This window comes from Lissotriton vulgaris, chromosome 2_1 (genome assembly GCF_964263255.1).
Source record: "Lissotriton vulgaris chromosome 2_1, aLisVul1.2, whole genome shotgun sequence".
NCBI classification, from domain to species: domain Eukaryota; kingdom Metazoa; phylum Chordata; class Amphibia; order Caudata; family Salamandridae; genus Lissotriton; species Lissotriton vulgaris.
This window is the reverse complement of record NC_141687.1, coordinates 668,380,807-668,396,390: the sequence shown is the minus strand read 5'-3', so window position 1 is coordinate 668,396,390 and position 15,584 is coordinate 668,380,807. Positions and strand designations below refer to the sequence as shown.

Sequence of the window (15,584 nt, the reverse complement as noted above, 5' to 3'; positions counted from 1 at the left end):
ACAAAATTGTGCCCCAATGGGAAAGAAGGAGGAGTGAGAGGGAGTGCTCGAGGGAAGGGTTAGTGGGGAATGAATAGACGCAGTTGTGGGTGATGAGTACACACAGTATAGGCAGGATCAAAACAGTTATACAAACAAAAGCCAAATAATTTATAAAGGCATACGATGATGGATAATTATCACAGCAAAACTTTCAACGGACAACAAGTCAGTGCTAGACTGTAGAGGGCAAGTGCCGGAAGTTGAGTGGGAGACACCGTCGACGTTTCGACCCCTGTAAGTAGGCTCGATTCAGTCCTTAAGTGGGGTCTTCATCAGGACTGGGAAGGTGGGGGGGAGTGTGGGGCAGTCCTGTTGAATAGAATAGTAGACCTGTAAATTAATTGAATTTGAAAAAAGTACAGCATAGTCAGTACATTCAGACTATGATGGAGGTGGGAATGTGAAGGAAAAATTACCATGGAATCGTGGCCGGGTTGGCTCGCGATGCGAAACAGCGATGGACTGTGGTGAATCACAGGTCACTCGCCAGGGGAGTCAATCTCACCATGAGCTACAGAGGAGCAAAAGAGAGGAGGGAAAACCAGTCAAATGGGACTTGGTCCTATACTTCTGTCACGTTGTTAAAAAGCCAAACAACATTGGGTGCGCATGGCGCCATATGCAGGACAGAACCTAAAGAAAACCCCTCAAAGGGAGTAGACGATAGAAAGTCTTGAAAATACAACTATGCAACTGGATGGAAATATTTACCAAACAGGCTAGCATGGTAAAAGTTTTGGGAGGGATGGATGTATCCTATATGTCTATGGAGGTACAATTATTAAAAGCATTCCTATGCACACAAGGTACAATAGGTTGATGGCCCACAATTTTTGATATTTAACGTCAAATGCAGACAGCGTCAAACATGTTAAGGATATATAAGCATACCTGTGCATGGTGAAAAAAGCCCACAGTTTAAGGTATTACTCATCAGCTGCAGACAGCGCTGCGTGTGGGATCAAGATTAGGTCGAGTCAGGGTTCTTAAAGGGAAACAGTAGAAAAACGTTGTTGCCCACAGTATATTAGAAAATATTCAAAAAGAATGGCTGCTACGGAAAGCAGGGGCCGCATTTCATACCTGTCTTGTGTTTCTCATAAGAGCAGCCGGTCCGTGTCAGGTACCCGGTGCACGCGTTCTGACTAAGACGCCCGAGGGGCTGGTTCGCCGGGACGCCGCACTTAATCAAAGGTCTGTAAATAAAGAAATGCAAGACCTCTTGAGGGGCTTGGAGGGGCTGATTAGGCTGCCCAAAGACTTAAAAAATCGAACGCCTTGTCTTCTGGTGGTCAACGTACCCTTTTGATTACCGTCAGATCCGAAACTCCGCAAGGAACTGCTACGCGGAGTTCGGGTGGGCGGGGCCTCGCTATATAGTGTATCGGGCCGATCATAGAAACAGGAGAGATACTCCGCAGTCAAGATGAACAAACAGAACGAGTCATGGCTTATACTTATAAATTGGGTCTGGTAACGCACATTAGATCTTATTACAATTATAAGCATCATAGTGGAAGGGTAATTATCAAAGGACATTGGCTCTATGTACATATTTAAGCATCTTAGTCAAATAGTTGAGTTGATTATAAGCATCATAGTGGAAAGGTGACATTGGCTCTATCTACATATTTAAGCATCTTAGTCAAATGGTTGGGAAAAATATAATAAAATAAGTAAATATCAAAGAACTGTTGTTCCTCACCACGCAACTCTCGCACATGCGGTTGGAGGCGGATTGATTGATCTACTAAAATAATATTATGTCTCAAGAAGTTAAACGTTAACCGTGCAACTCTCTGGCAAGAGGTTGAAGGCGGGTGCATTCATCTCAATAACTAATAGACACACATAAGTTCTAAATGAAGAGTAACAATACAGTTGTGTTCATGTGCTTAAAAAAGGTGCTTAAAAAAGGTGGAATACGCTCATTAAATACAGTAGATGGTATATGCCCTACAACTCTCAAACATGAGGTTGAAGAGGGAGTTGCATTAACACGCGCTCCACATATACATATGTTAAATTAGACCAGACTAAGTGAAACAATAGTATTATAAATTTTAGGTCAAAAGTGGTCGCTATGATTAACCCAGGGCTGCCAACTGAGCTAGACTGCTATCTTGTTCATTCAGGCCATGCTTGATAGAATCCAAAAGGGACATCCATTTGGATTCACGAGTGTTAAGCACCAATGGTAAATTCCCTCCTCTTCTTCCCAAGGTGACCTTTTCAATTACAAACCATCTTAGATCGGAGACACCGTGTCCTTTCTTTTGCCAATGGTCAACTAAAGGCGCACCAACTACATTGCAGCGTAGCCTGCTGGAGTGGGAAGAAATACGTGACTTGATCTTCTGTTGTGTTTGGCCCACATACAGTTGTCTGCAAGGGCATTGAATGATGTAAATTACGCAACTAGAGTTACAGTTGGTGTGATGTTTTAGTTTATAGGACCGTCCACCATAGTCAAAGGTCTTCAGCTGGATGGTGGTTTCACATGCGGTACAGTTGCCACATCTGTGGTGTCCTAAAACTGGTGGTAGATTCCAAAGGCTTGTGAGAGTAGGTTGGGTTACTGCTTCCAGGTATGAGTGTACCACCATGTCCCTGAGGTTTTTGGCTCTCTTGAAAGAGTGAAGAGGGGGCTGGGTCTGCATGATCTCATCTGATACAATCGACCAATTTTTGTTGATAATGCGTTTGATTTCATTGCTCCGTGTGGAGAAGGTGGTGACGCAAATAATCCGATCTATATCTGATTGATCCTTCTTATCTGGTTTTAGGAGAGACTCCCGTGGATTGTACCAAGCCCTTTTCTTAGCCCGTCTGACCATTCGAGGTGGGTATCCACGTGAAATGAGACGATCACTCAGGATTTCAGATTCTTTTAAATAATTCTCACGTGTGGAACAATTTCTTCTTATCCTGAGGAATTGGCCAATAGGAAGATTATCTTTGAGGCCTCGAGGGTGGTGACTCCCATATTGTAACAAGGAGTTACGTTCCGTGGGTTTCCTAAATAGGGTGGTCAAAAGGTGATCTTGCTCCACATAGATAGAAATATCCAAGAAAGGGATCTGGACATTGCTGGAGTCCATTGTAAATTGTATATTGGAATTTCTTGAGTTCAACCATGTGTGGAAATCTAGAAGAAGTGACTTGCTACCTTTCCAGATACACAGGACATCGTCTATGTATCTGATCCATAATGTCAGACTGTCATGGAAAGGGTTGTTTATAGAAAAAATGTGTTGCTGCTCAAAGTTATCCATATAGATGATCGCCAGATTCGGAGCAAAAGTAGCCCCCATGGCTACCCCTTTGGTCTGCAGGTAGAACTTATCTTGGAAAATAAAGAAGTTCTTACGCATGGCAATACTGAGCAGATCAATTATAAAATCAGTCAGAACCTGGACAGGTGCTGGTCGTTTCTCCAAAACAAGTCTCATCACTTCCAAGACATCGAGTTGTGGAATACTTGTATACAGCGAAACAATGTCGCATGTCACCAAAAGTTCGCTAGTTGGGTCGAATGGTCTATCATCAATAAGATTTATTGTTTGCGTTGTATCTCGAAGGTATGTTTGGGTACTTAAAGCAATTGGTTTAAGGAAAAAGTCAACATATTGACACAAAGGTTCTAACATGGAACCGCAGCCAGACACAATGGGACGGCCAGGAGGACTGGCTATGTACTAGGCAGGTTTAGTCTGACAAATTTCCGTTCATCCAAAACTTGATCGATTGCAGATGTCACTATTTCCTCAAAAGCCAGTATCTTATGGCTGATGGCGTACGTGGGTGGAAAAAAGGTTGAAGGTTCTTTAAGACCTGTAGTGGAACTCCGAGGTCGAATTATTTGGTTCCGAAAAAAATATTTGAGTCTGATTTTTCGGAAGAACCGATATAATTCAATTTTCAGAAGAAATTTGTTGGGTGGGGCAGTAGGGACATAAGAGAGGCCTCTGCTTAAAACATTAACTTCCTCAGCAGATAAAGTGTATTGGGAGATATTGATCACTGGATTCTGCGGTGTGCTGGTTAGATCTGCTAGCATAATTTGTTCTTGTGCCATGGGGTATTTTACCACCTGTACGTGTTTCGCCTGGTCGAGATTTCTCCATGAGGTTCCGTTCGGAATGTCACCTGTTTCTGTGGTTTGCCTCTGTTCCCTTGCCAAATGCCCGGCTGTAGTTGTTGGCCTCGCGTTTGGCCTCTTGTCCACTGGTTGCCACAGCCTCTGGGGGGTCGCCATTGCCCACGGCCTTGATCTAAAAAAGGCTGCTGGTATTGGGGAGGAAACTGCTGGTATCCGAATTCTTGTGGTGGATAATTGTAGGAGGTGCTGGGGCCTGCTTCCGCTTCACTTCCTGAACTATATGAGGAGTCTGAGAATGTGGTGAAATTGCGACGTCCTCTATAGCCACCGCGAGTGCGGTTGGTGAAACGGCCCTGATTGTCTTGCTTATAATAATCAGGTTGCAGGTACGGATACACAGTTTTTTTATCAAACAGTCGTAGGTCTCTGGCCAACTTTTCCAACTTCTTATTTTGGGTTGTTGTGTCAAATTCTTTGATGGTTGTCTGATGGATGGGGTCTTTGTGTACGGTGTTCTTCCATTTTGGCGACAATTGGAACAAGCATTTGCAATGCAATAGGTCTCGCATTACTGAAAGTTTGAGCTATTGGCGTTGCATTATTGTTTGCAACAGCAATAGCAACAGCAATAGCTCAAACTTTTAGTAATGCGAGACCTATTGCATTGCAAATGCTTGTTTCATTTGCACCCTATTTGACCTGTTTTTTTTCCTATTTATGGACACTTTACTTTGTGAACCTGATATAGACTAACCTGAATCTCTCGGATCAGCTTCCCACGAAGAGGTACGTTTCCCTGCATATTTCTCACACTACCTTAAAACTAGGCACTATACATGACTAATCTTACATTATCCATGTATCCCAGATTTTATTGACAGACTACTTGGATTCTGAGCCTTCGGCTGGAAAGGAGGTGTATCTAGGTTGAACACCCACATCTGTCAATGGTGCAGCTGCACCGCTTTAGGTTAGTGTGTTTCATATACATTCGGCGATGCAAGTGAACTTCTTTATTTAACTATACTTTCGGATTATTGATTAGTATATTTTTTTGTAGGTTGCCTTATCCTGTTTTTACTATCCTGAAGAAGACCCGTGTACAAGGGCTAAATTCACCTCATGCAGCAGTTGGGCCTAAACGTCGACAATAATTTTCTAAGGCTGGATTGAATATATTCATCCCCGTGAGGGGTGTGCTAGGATTCTACTACCACCCACTCGAAATAAGGATTACTGATATTTGATTGTTTTCAGGCAGGCTGCTGATTTTGGCTAATTTGAGTTGTCTGTAGCCATTGGTGAAAACAAATACATTTTTATGTGAATTACCATTATTTATTCATTTCTCTTTCTTTTCTGATCACTTTTCACACGAGCACTTCTATGAACACCTCTTCTTGCCCTCTTTGGAGCAACGTGATTAAGATAATCTTCATGTATATTGTATATGTTATAAATTACTTTGAAAATATATACATTTGTTTTCATGATTTGAAACAGTTCTAAGTGTGTTTTGTTTTGTTCTATGTATTTTTCGTACACAGTCATTGCAAAGTATTGTTGCATTTCCTGTCTAATTTATTGCTAGTATGACCACATTGTTACATGTAATACAACATAGAGACCTACCTGTTGTTCTCCTCAAAGTGGGTCTCATACCCCGATTATTTGAGTCTATGATCGTAGGCAGCTATTATCTACCTACATCACTTGGTGCAAGAAACATGGAAGGAGGGAGACGAATGCTGGAATAACGCTCCCTTTTCTCTAGTAGATAACCAAGAATGGTCGCCTGCTAAACCAAGAACAACTAAAGGACAACGAAGGGAAGAGAGAGGACGTTGTCCATCCAGTGAAAATCTTTTTGTATGCAGGTGAAAGGTTTTGCATGGGAGAATGACTGCGATTTCAGGGCAGCCCAAAAGGAAGATCGTTTTCTGTAGCCTGGTGTGTGGCTGCCGATCACGATGGCCTGACCAAAGTAGGTCTTCAGATTTTGTACATAATGGGTTACTATACAGAAAAGGAGGCCCTAAGGATCCTACCCAACTATTAATCCCCATCCCGTTTCGGAAAAACGTCTTGTTTTTGTCCCATAGTCTTCTTTTGGGAGGCACATTGGGAAAGAGAAAAGTGAGCGTGCTATATTGGATAAAGTCTACTGGCCAAGAGTTTTCCTACAGGTACAGAGCTTTTGTAAAGAATGCTCCATTTGTCAGAGGTTTAGCAGCTATAAACCACCCAGAGTGCCCTTAATGCCCTTACCCATAATATAAGTACCATTTTCCTGAGTCAGGATAGTCAATATAGGCCCTCTTTTGCCCTCCAGGACTGGATATCTGTATGTGTTATTTCTTGTTGATTATACCACACGCTTTCCTGAAACATTCGCCTTATGCACTCCTAACACTTTGAACGTGGCTAAAGCCATGATAGACATTTTTCCTAGGGTCGGTTTCCCAAAGAGATTTTGATGGCCCAAGGAACCCACTTTGTTTCTAAATTGATGAGGCAAGTTGGTGATATGTTTGGTGTTACCCATAACCGCATCTCAGCCTATCACCCCCAAAGTGATGGCCTGGTGGAAAAATACAATGCCACCTTGAAAAATACCTTTAAAACCTTTTGAACCTAGACTCAACACAGTGGGTTGGCATGCTAGCCTTATCCTTATTCGCCATAAGAAGCAAGGTTCAAAGAAGTTGGGTTACTCCCCGTGTGATCTACTGTAGGAGCGTCAACTGAGGTCTTTGTTGAATATGGTAAAAGAGAAATGGGAACATGAAGGTGACCATGCTAAACCTTTGCCGGAGTATGCAGCGCGGCTCCAGACCTACCTGGGTCAGATACTGAGCATCATGAAAGAGAACTTTGAGCAGACTCAACCCCAACAAAAGGGACAATATGATAAACAAATAAAAATAGAGGGAATTTGTTGTGAGTGACCATGTGTTGATTATGATGCCATCATTAGGGCTGGGTGGCATTGGGTTAGGCCTCTACGTGCAATTTTAGGAAAAAAATGTGTGGAAAGTGAGCGTATGTCCTGAGGGTCCGTATGCCCAAGACATGGGTCCCTCCCTGGCCTAACTGTGTTGAGAAGCAAGGACCGGCCCCAGGGCCTGGGTTTCGGTCAGGGCCTGGGGTGTGGGAGCTCCTGTCCTGCGGCCTGCCAAGTGTCCATCTGCCAGGGTCCCTGGTGCAGAGCCTTGGAGCCCTGCAAGGTCAGGCGGGAGCCCTACCGCTATGGCTCGGCGCGGGCGGGCAGATGGGAGTCCTTTTGATCCCGGCCATCTGGTCGCACCTTTCACCTCGGCCATCTAGTCGCACACAATGCTTTCCAATGGGGCAACCATATGGCCAGCCTGCCCTGAAAGTCCTGATGAGGGCTCATTCGCCTCCTAGATCCCAGCCAAGGCTCCAGGAGGGCGCGCTCAGGGTCCCCTGAGTATTGCGGTGCGCACAGGTTCCCAGAAAGAGGGGTGGCTTTCCTCCGGATTAGTAGGGGCAGGGTATGCCGGAACACCACCCTCTGGGCTGGCGGTCCTTTGCCGGGGACAAGATGGTCTATGCCCGGACACCACCTCCCCTCCATCCGGGGGGCTCCCTCCTCCGTCCCGGGACAGGCTCCATGGGTCCCGGGCAGTCCTCCCCCGGGCGTCAAGGCCCGAGAGCTCCGGTGGTCCTCCCTGTGCCTGAGGCCCAGTCAGGGTCCCTGAGCCGCCCTGTATGGGCAGGCGGGAGCCCTACCGCGAAGGCTTGGGAGGGCAGATGGGAGTCCTTTCGGTCCCGGCCATCTGGTCGCACCTTTCCACACGGCCATCTGGTCGCACACAATGCTTTCCAATGGGGGGGGCCAGATGGCGGGGTGCCCTGGAAGTTCCGATGGGGGCTCATTTGCCTCCCCGATCTAAGCCAGGGCTCCAGGAGGTCAGGCGCGTCGGCGCCTAGGGTCCCCTCAGTCTTGCGGTGCGCACAGGTTACCAGAAAGGGGGATGGCCCTCCTCCGGATTACTAGGGACAAGGTACTCTGGGTCTGTCCTGGGCCTGCCGCGTCGCAGGCAGCCCTGGATGAGGTCTTGCGGGCTTGGGGAGCCTCCCCCTGCAGGGGCCCAGGGGAGGGCGACCTCTCCACCCCAGGCTCCGTCCTCAGTCCTGCTATGTGGCAGGGTGCCCGAACGAGGTTCCGTACGCCCGGGGAGGCTTCCCCTTCACCTTTGGGCCCGGCAGCCCCGGCTGGGTCCAGGGGCCCGTCGGGCCCCGGCTTGGGTGCTCTAGCCCTAGGCCTGTCCTCCAGCCTGCTGCCCCGCCAAAGGCCTGGGACAGAATTCAATCGTGCCCAGGGAGCATCCCCTTGCTCGGCTGGGTTCAGGGGCTCCCTGCGGCCCGAGGAGGGTGGCCTCCCCACCCCAGGCTCCATCCTCAGTCCAGCCATGTGGCAGGGTGCCTGGGATGGTATCCGGCGGGCCTGGGGAGGCTTCGCCTGCGCCTCCAGGCCTGGGAGCCTCGACTGGGTCCAGGGGCCCCACCGGGCCCCGGTCAGGTGCTCTGGCCCTGAACCCCGTCCCCCGGCTTGCTGCTACACCATGGGCCCAGGACAGGGGTCCGTCGGTCCAGTGCAGGCCTTCCGTGCTTGTCAAAGTGTCCTTGGGCCCTGGGTTGGAGGGCCCTTCGGGTCCCCGTCGCAGCCTCCATGGCTCGGGCCCCCATGCCCCGGCACCTGCTCACTCTTTCGTTGGGGCACAGAGCGACCAGATGGCTTCCCTTTTGTGCCCGGCCACCTTTCCCCTCGGCCATCTGGTCGCACCTATCCCCCCGGCCATCTGGTCGCACGCAATGCTTTCCTATGGGGTGACCAGATGTCCGGGCTTCCATGGAAGTCCCAATGAGGGCTCATTTGCCTCCCTGATCCCTGATCCCAGCGAGGGTTCTAGGAGGTCTAGTACTTTCGCGCCTTTGGTCCCCTCTGTCACCTTGTGTGCACGGATTAGAAGAAAGGGGGTAATTTTCCTCCTGATAACTAGGGAGAGTGTCAGTCAGACCTTCATGAGGTCCAGCGAATCTGAAACAGGAGAAGGCAGAACCCGGGCCGCCGAGGCCCCCAGGGGCCAGGGTACGCACCTGCCTCTAAGCACCTTCCCCATGGTCCTTTTTCTCAGAGTTTGCTCAGTCGGACCTCCAGGAGGTCCGGCGATGCTGAGATGGGGGAATGTAGCATCCGGGGGGGCCGTCCACTGGGGCCCCCAGGGGCCCGGGTACACACCTGCCTCACCGACTCTGCTTTCCCCGGGAGCAGGCAGGGACTCTAAGCCAGCATACACCCTGCGTAGGGTGGCCTTCCAGGGGATGCCCAAGCCATACTCTGATCGAGTGGGCGCTCTCTGTTTAGGAATGCACAGCTTGGCCAGCTTCGGCTGTTATTTCAAGCAAAGAGGTTCCACCCCGTATGGACCGCCCGACTCGAGGGCCTGCCGCCGGGTGGGAGGACCTTCACCCTACCCAGCAGAGTGGCCCTGGCAGCTCATGCCCCCTAGTGGTCTGACCCGAGCAGAAGGGGTCGGGTGGTGCCAGGCACTTGGATGCTGCTGCAGAGCAGGTCCGAAGGCCACGCCATCACCCCTTTCTGCCCAGCACATTTCCACAGCAGCTCAGAACGACCGTTCCGAGGGGCACCCCTGCGTCTCGCTCAGGCTGCGCCTCCACCTGCCTCTCCCTCCCGGGGGAGACAGCTGGGCCTGCCAGTGCCCATGCGACCTCACCGCTCCACACCCCTCTAGTGAGCCTTCCCGCCCAGGCGGGTGGGCTCCTTCCCCTGGCAGGCTCCTGGGAGGGAGGGGTGCATGAAGGTTGCTGGTCAGGGAGATGGGCACTCGGTCCCACCCCGTCAGCAAATGCGGCTACCTGTTTGATCCTGCCAGTAGCATATGCTTGTCTCAAAGATTAAGCCATGCACCTGTAAGTACACACAGCATAAATCAGTTATGGTTCCTTTGATCGCTCCATCTGTTACTTGGAGAACTCTGGTAATTCTAGAGCTAATACATACAGATCTGACCTCCTGGGATTGGTGCATTTATCAGACCATGACCAATCCGGGCTCGTCCGACCGCTTTGGTGACTCTAGATAACCTCGGGACGATCGCACGTCCCCGTGACCGCGACAATACATTTGGATGTCTGCCCTATCAACTTTCGAAGGTACTTTCTGTGCCTACTATGGTGACCACGGGTAACGGGGAATCAGGGTTCGATTCCGGAGAGGAAGCCTGATAAACGGCTACCACACCTTAGGAAGGTAGCAGGCGCGCAAATTACCCACTCCCGACTCGGGGAGGTAGTGACGAAAAATAACAATACAGGACTCTTACGAGGCCTTGTAATTGGAATGAGTACACTTTAAATCCTTTAATGAGGATCCATTGGAGGGCAAGTCTGGTGCCAGCAGCCGCGGTAATTCCAGCCCCAATACCGTATATTAAAGTTGCTGCAGTTAAAAAGCTCGTAGTTGTATCTTGGAATCTAGCTGGCGGCCCGCCGCGAGGTGACCTACCCCCTGTCCCAGCCTCTGCCTCTCGGCACCCCCTTCATGCTCTTGACTGGGGGTCCGAAGCGATTACTTAAAAAAAATTAGAGTATTCAAAGCAGTCCGTTCGCCTGAATACTTCAGCTAGGTGTAATGGAATAGGACTCCAGTTCTATTTTGTTGGTTTTCAGAACTGGGGCCATGATTAAGAGGGACGGCCGGGGGCATTTGTATTGTGCCGCTAGAGGTGAAATTCTTGGACCGGCACAAGACAACCAAAGCGAAAGCATTTGCCAAGAATGTTTTCATTAATCAAGAACGAAAGTCGGAGGTTCGAAGACGATCAGATACCTTCGTAGTTCCTACCATATACTATGCCGACTAGCGATCTGGCGGCATTTTTAACATGACCCGCTGAGCAGCTTCCGGGAAACCAAAGTCTTTGGGTTCCCGGGGGGATTATGGTTGCAAAGCTGAAACTTAAAGGAATTGACGGAAGGTCACCCCCAGGAGTGGAGCCTGCGGCTTAATTTGACTTAACACAGGAAACCTCGCCCGGCCCGGACACGGAAAGGATTGACAGATTGATAGGTCTTTCTCGATTCTGTAGGTGGTGCATGGCCGTTCTTAGTTGGTGGAGCTATTTGTCTGGTTAATTCCGATAATGAACGAAACTCCTCCATGCTAACTAGTTGCGCGACCCCCAGCGGTCGGCGTCCAACTTCTTGGAGGGACAAGTGGCGTTCAGCCACAGGAGATCGAGCAATAACAGGTCTGTGATGCCCTTAGATGTCCGGAGCTGCATGCGCGCTACACTGAACGGATCAGCGTGTGTCTACCCTTCGCTGACAGGTGCGGGTAGCCCACTGAACCCCGTTTGCGACAGGGATTGGGGATTGCATTTCCCATGAATAAGGAATTCCCAGTAAGTGCGGGTCATAAGCTTGCGTTGATTAAGTCCCTGTCTTTGTACACACCGCCCGTCGCAACTACCGATTGGATGGTTTAGTGAGGTCCTCAGATCAGTCCTTTGGGGTCGGCAACGGCCCTGGTGGAGCGCCGAGAAGACTATCAAACTTGACTATCTAGAGGAAGTAAAAGTCATACCAAGGTTTCTGTAGGTGAACCTGCGGAAGGATCATTAATGGCAGAGCGGCCCGAGCCACCAACGGCGCCAGCCCGAAGCCCTCGGCCGCCTCCTGCAGGCACGCACCATAGACACAGGGCCCGGCCCTGCCCTGGTGCACCCCAGCCGGCGGAGCAGTCCGTAGCCCCATGAGGCCCTTGGGTGAGGGCCAGGACTTAGGCGGGCCTCTTCCCCCCTGGGGAAGGCCTGACCAATGCATGAGGGATGGGGATGGCCCCATCCCATGTTCCTCTCAGAGACGGAACCCAAGCTCACCTGGCACGACCCCCCCAGCGGTTAGGGGGAAACCGAATGGCAGTGCATCCCCGGGCTTGTACCAACCCTCCCTCGAAAAGGTCCTGGCGCCAGCAGGGCCCTTCCTTGTCCCGGCCCAACCGGGTTCCGGGTGACTGGGGAGCGGCCCTTCTCGCGTGGCAGGGCAGCCTGAAAGAGAAGGGTCCGAAGGCCTGCCAGGGGACCCCGCCTCCTCTCGGTGGGAGGCATGCGAGATGGAGAGCTGCCTGGCTCTTCCCTTCTGGCGCCTCCGACCCTGGCGGTGGTGGGCTGATCGGCAGCCCGCCGGCTCGGCCCGGGGCCGCATGGCGACGGACGGCTGACGTGCAGGTGGGGCGATCCTCCCTCATTGCTAGGTAACCGGTTTGACCCGGTGCCGGGCTGAGGGGTTTGAAGACTAGTGTGTTCCCTCCCGGGTTACCCCAAGAGGGACTTGCGGCTGCGGGGCTGCCTGCTCCCGTCGCTCCGGGAGCCCCCTCCCTCGCCCCCGAGTGGGGGTGAACTCCCAGGCTGAGCGCCTGGTAAAGTTTTTTTTCTCCCAACAGTGCAGTCTGACTTGCAAAGGGGAAGCCTTGAACAGGGTGCCCCGCGGCTGCTTAATGGCGTCGTCTTTCTCCTGCGCCCGCAGGTGGGCAAACGTTTTTGAAAAGGTGCCTGTGACTCATGGCGGTGGATCCCTTGGCTCGCGCCTCGATGAGGAATGCAGCTAGTTGCGAGAATTAGTGTGAATTTCAGGACACATTGATCATCGACATTTCGAACGCACCTTGCTGCCCCAGGTTCCTCCCCTGGCTATGCCTGTCTGAGGGTCACTCGATCGTCAATCGCCCCGGGGCTTCCCCGGGACGCCGCTGGGGCCATCACAGGTTTAGCTCTGCTTCCCCTTCGTCACCCCACAAGGTCCTACCCCCTGATCGCCCAGCGTTTTCTTCCCACTACGACCTTAGATCAGACGTGGCGACCCGCTGAATTTAAGAGTATTACTAAGCAGAGGAAAAGAAACTAACCATGATTCCCCCAGTAACCGCGAGTGAAGAGGGAAGAGCCCTGCGCCGAATCCCCGCCCAGCAGCGGGCGCTGAAATTGTGGCGTACAGAACACTGACTCCCCGGCATCGCTCAGGGGGCCTAAGTTCTGATCGAGGTTTACCCCGCAGATGGTGTAAGGCCGGTAGTGGCCCCCGGCGTGCTGGGATCGGGTCTTCTCGGAGTCGGGTTGCTTGGGAATGCCGCCCAAAGCGGGTGGTAAACTCCATTTAAGGCTAAATACGGGCACAAGATCGATAGCCAACAAGTACCGTTAGGGAAAGTTGGAAAGAACTTTTAAGAGAGAGTTCAAGAGGGCGTGAAACCGTCAAGAGGTAAACGGGTGGGATCCGTGCAGTCCGCCCGGAGGATTTAACACGGCGAGTAGGTCAGTCACCCAGGAGTTCCTGATCCCCTCTGCAGGACCGGCGCCCAGGCCCTACCCGACCCCCGCAGGGTGCATTTCCTCTGCGGTGGTGCGCTGCAACCGGCTCCGGGTCGGCTGGGAAGGCTTCGGGGTGGCAGGTGGCCCTCTGCTCTGGCAGAGGGTGTTACAGCCCCCCTGGCAGCAGATTTGCCGTGTCCGCAGGAGATTCGACCACCTCCGCGCTGTCTCCCGGGCACCTGTTCCCGGCCGCCCTTTGGGGCGCGCCAGGCCGGTTGAAGGGTGGACAGGGCCCCCTGCTCCCGGCGGGACTGACGACTGGGGTGGACTGTTCTCAGTGCACCCGACCACGTCGCGCCACTGGGCGGAGAGGCCCACTCCGGGCGCCAGGGGTCTGCAGCGATGTCGGTTACCCACCCGATCCGTCTTGAAACACGGACCAAGGAGTCTAACACATGCGCGAGTCGGAGGGCCGAGCAAAGTCCTATGGCACAATGAAGGTGAGGGCCGGCGCGCGCCGGCTGAGGTGGGATCCTGCCGTGCTTCCAGCGGCGGGCGCGCCACCGGCCCGCCTCGCCCGCTCCGTCGGGGTGGTGGAGCATGAGTGTGCATGATAGGATCCCACAATTGGTGAACTATGCCTGGGCAGGGCGAAGCCAGAGGAAACTCTGGTGGAGGTCCGTAGCGTTCCTGATGTGCAAATCGGTCGTCCAACCTGGGAATAGGGGCGAAAGTAGCTGTTTCCCTCCGAAGTTTCCCTCAGGATAGCTGGTGCTCGAAGCCCCCAGTTTTATCTGGTCAAGCTATTGATTAGAGGTCTTGTAGCCGAAACGATCTCAACCTATTCTCTAACTTTAAATGGGTATGAAGCCCTGCTCGCTGGCGTGGAGTGCCTAGTGGGCCACTTTTGGTAAGCAGAACTGGTGCTACGGGATGAACCAAACACTGGGTTAAGGCGCATGATTCCGATGGTCATCAGACCCCAGAAAAGGTGTTGGCTGATATAGACAGAAGGACGGTGACCGTGGAAGTCTGAATCCTCGAAGGAAGGTGTAGCAACTCACCTGCCAAATCAACTAGTCCTGAAAATGGATGGCGCTGGAGCATTGGACCCATACCCGGCTGGCGCTGAGAGCCGCAGGGGCTAAGCTGCGATGAGTAGGAGGGCCGCTGCGGTGCACACGGATGCCCGGGTTGAGGGCCCAGGTGCATCTTCCTCAGGTGCGGATCTTGGTGGTAGTAGCAAATATTCAAACGAGAACTTTATAGGCCGAAGTGGAGAAGGTTTCCATGTGATGAGCAGTTGAACATGGGTCAGTCGGTCCTAAGAGATGGGCGGGTGCCGTTCGGAAGGGACAGGCGATGGCCTCCGTTGCCCTCGGCCGATCCAAAGAGAGTCGGGTTCAGATCCCTGAACCCGGAGTGGCAGAGAAGGGTGCCCTCGCGGCGTTCAGTACGGTAACGCAAACGATCCCAGAGAAGCCAGCGAAGCCCCGGGTAGAGATCTCTTTTCTTTGTGAAGGGCAGGGCGTCCTGGAATGGGTTTGCCCCGAGAGAGGGGCCCGAGCCTTGGAAAGCGTTGCGGTTCCGGGCGGCGGCCAGTAAGCTCTCGCTGGTCCTTGAAAATCCGAGGGAGAAATCTAGCGCCGGGCCATACCCATATCTGCAGCAGGTCTCCGAGGTGAACGGCCTCTGGCATGTTGGAACAAGGTAGGTAACGAAAGTCGGCAAGTCAGATCCGTAACTTCGGGATACGAATTGGCTCTAAGGGCTGGGTCGGTCGGGCTGGGCGCAAAGCGAGGCTGGCCGGGTGCCGCGGCTGGACGAGGCACCTCTCTTCGGGGCGGCGGTGACTCTGGACGAGAGCCGGGCCCTTCCTGTAATTCGCCCCAGCTGTGGTGGATGCCTCTCCTCGTGCCCCCTCCCCTAGGTGCTTCAGCCGGCACCTAGCAGTTGACTTAGAACTGGTGCGGACCAGAGGAATCTGACTGTTTAATTAAAGCAAAGCATTGCGAAGGTCCGAGGCGGGTGTTGACGCAATGTGATTTCTGCCCAGTGCTCTGAATGCCAAAGTGAAGAAATTC

General features: G+C 52.1%; 1 non-coding gene and 2 pseudogenes across 1 annotated transcript; all 3 read left to right on the top strand.

The window, feature by feature from the left end:
• The first annotated feature begins 10,045 nt into the window (after positions 1-10,045).
• On the top strand, positions 10,046-11,814 carry LOC147730950 (18S ribosomal RNA; annotated as a pseudogene).
• Positions 11,815-12,748: 934 nt separating this feature from the next.
• Positions 12,749-12,902, top strand: LOC147730949 (5.8S ribosomal RNA). The gene has a single exon (XR_015308985.1). It is a non-coding gene; the product is annotated as a 5.8S ribosomal RNA (ribosomal RNA).
• Positions 12,903-13,051: 149 nt separating this feature from the next.
• Positions 13,052-15,198, top strand: LOC147730948 (28S ribosomal RNA; annotated as a pseudogene).
• Positions 15,199-15,584: the final 386 nt, after the last annotated feature.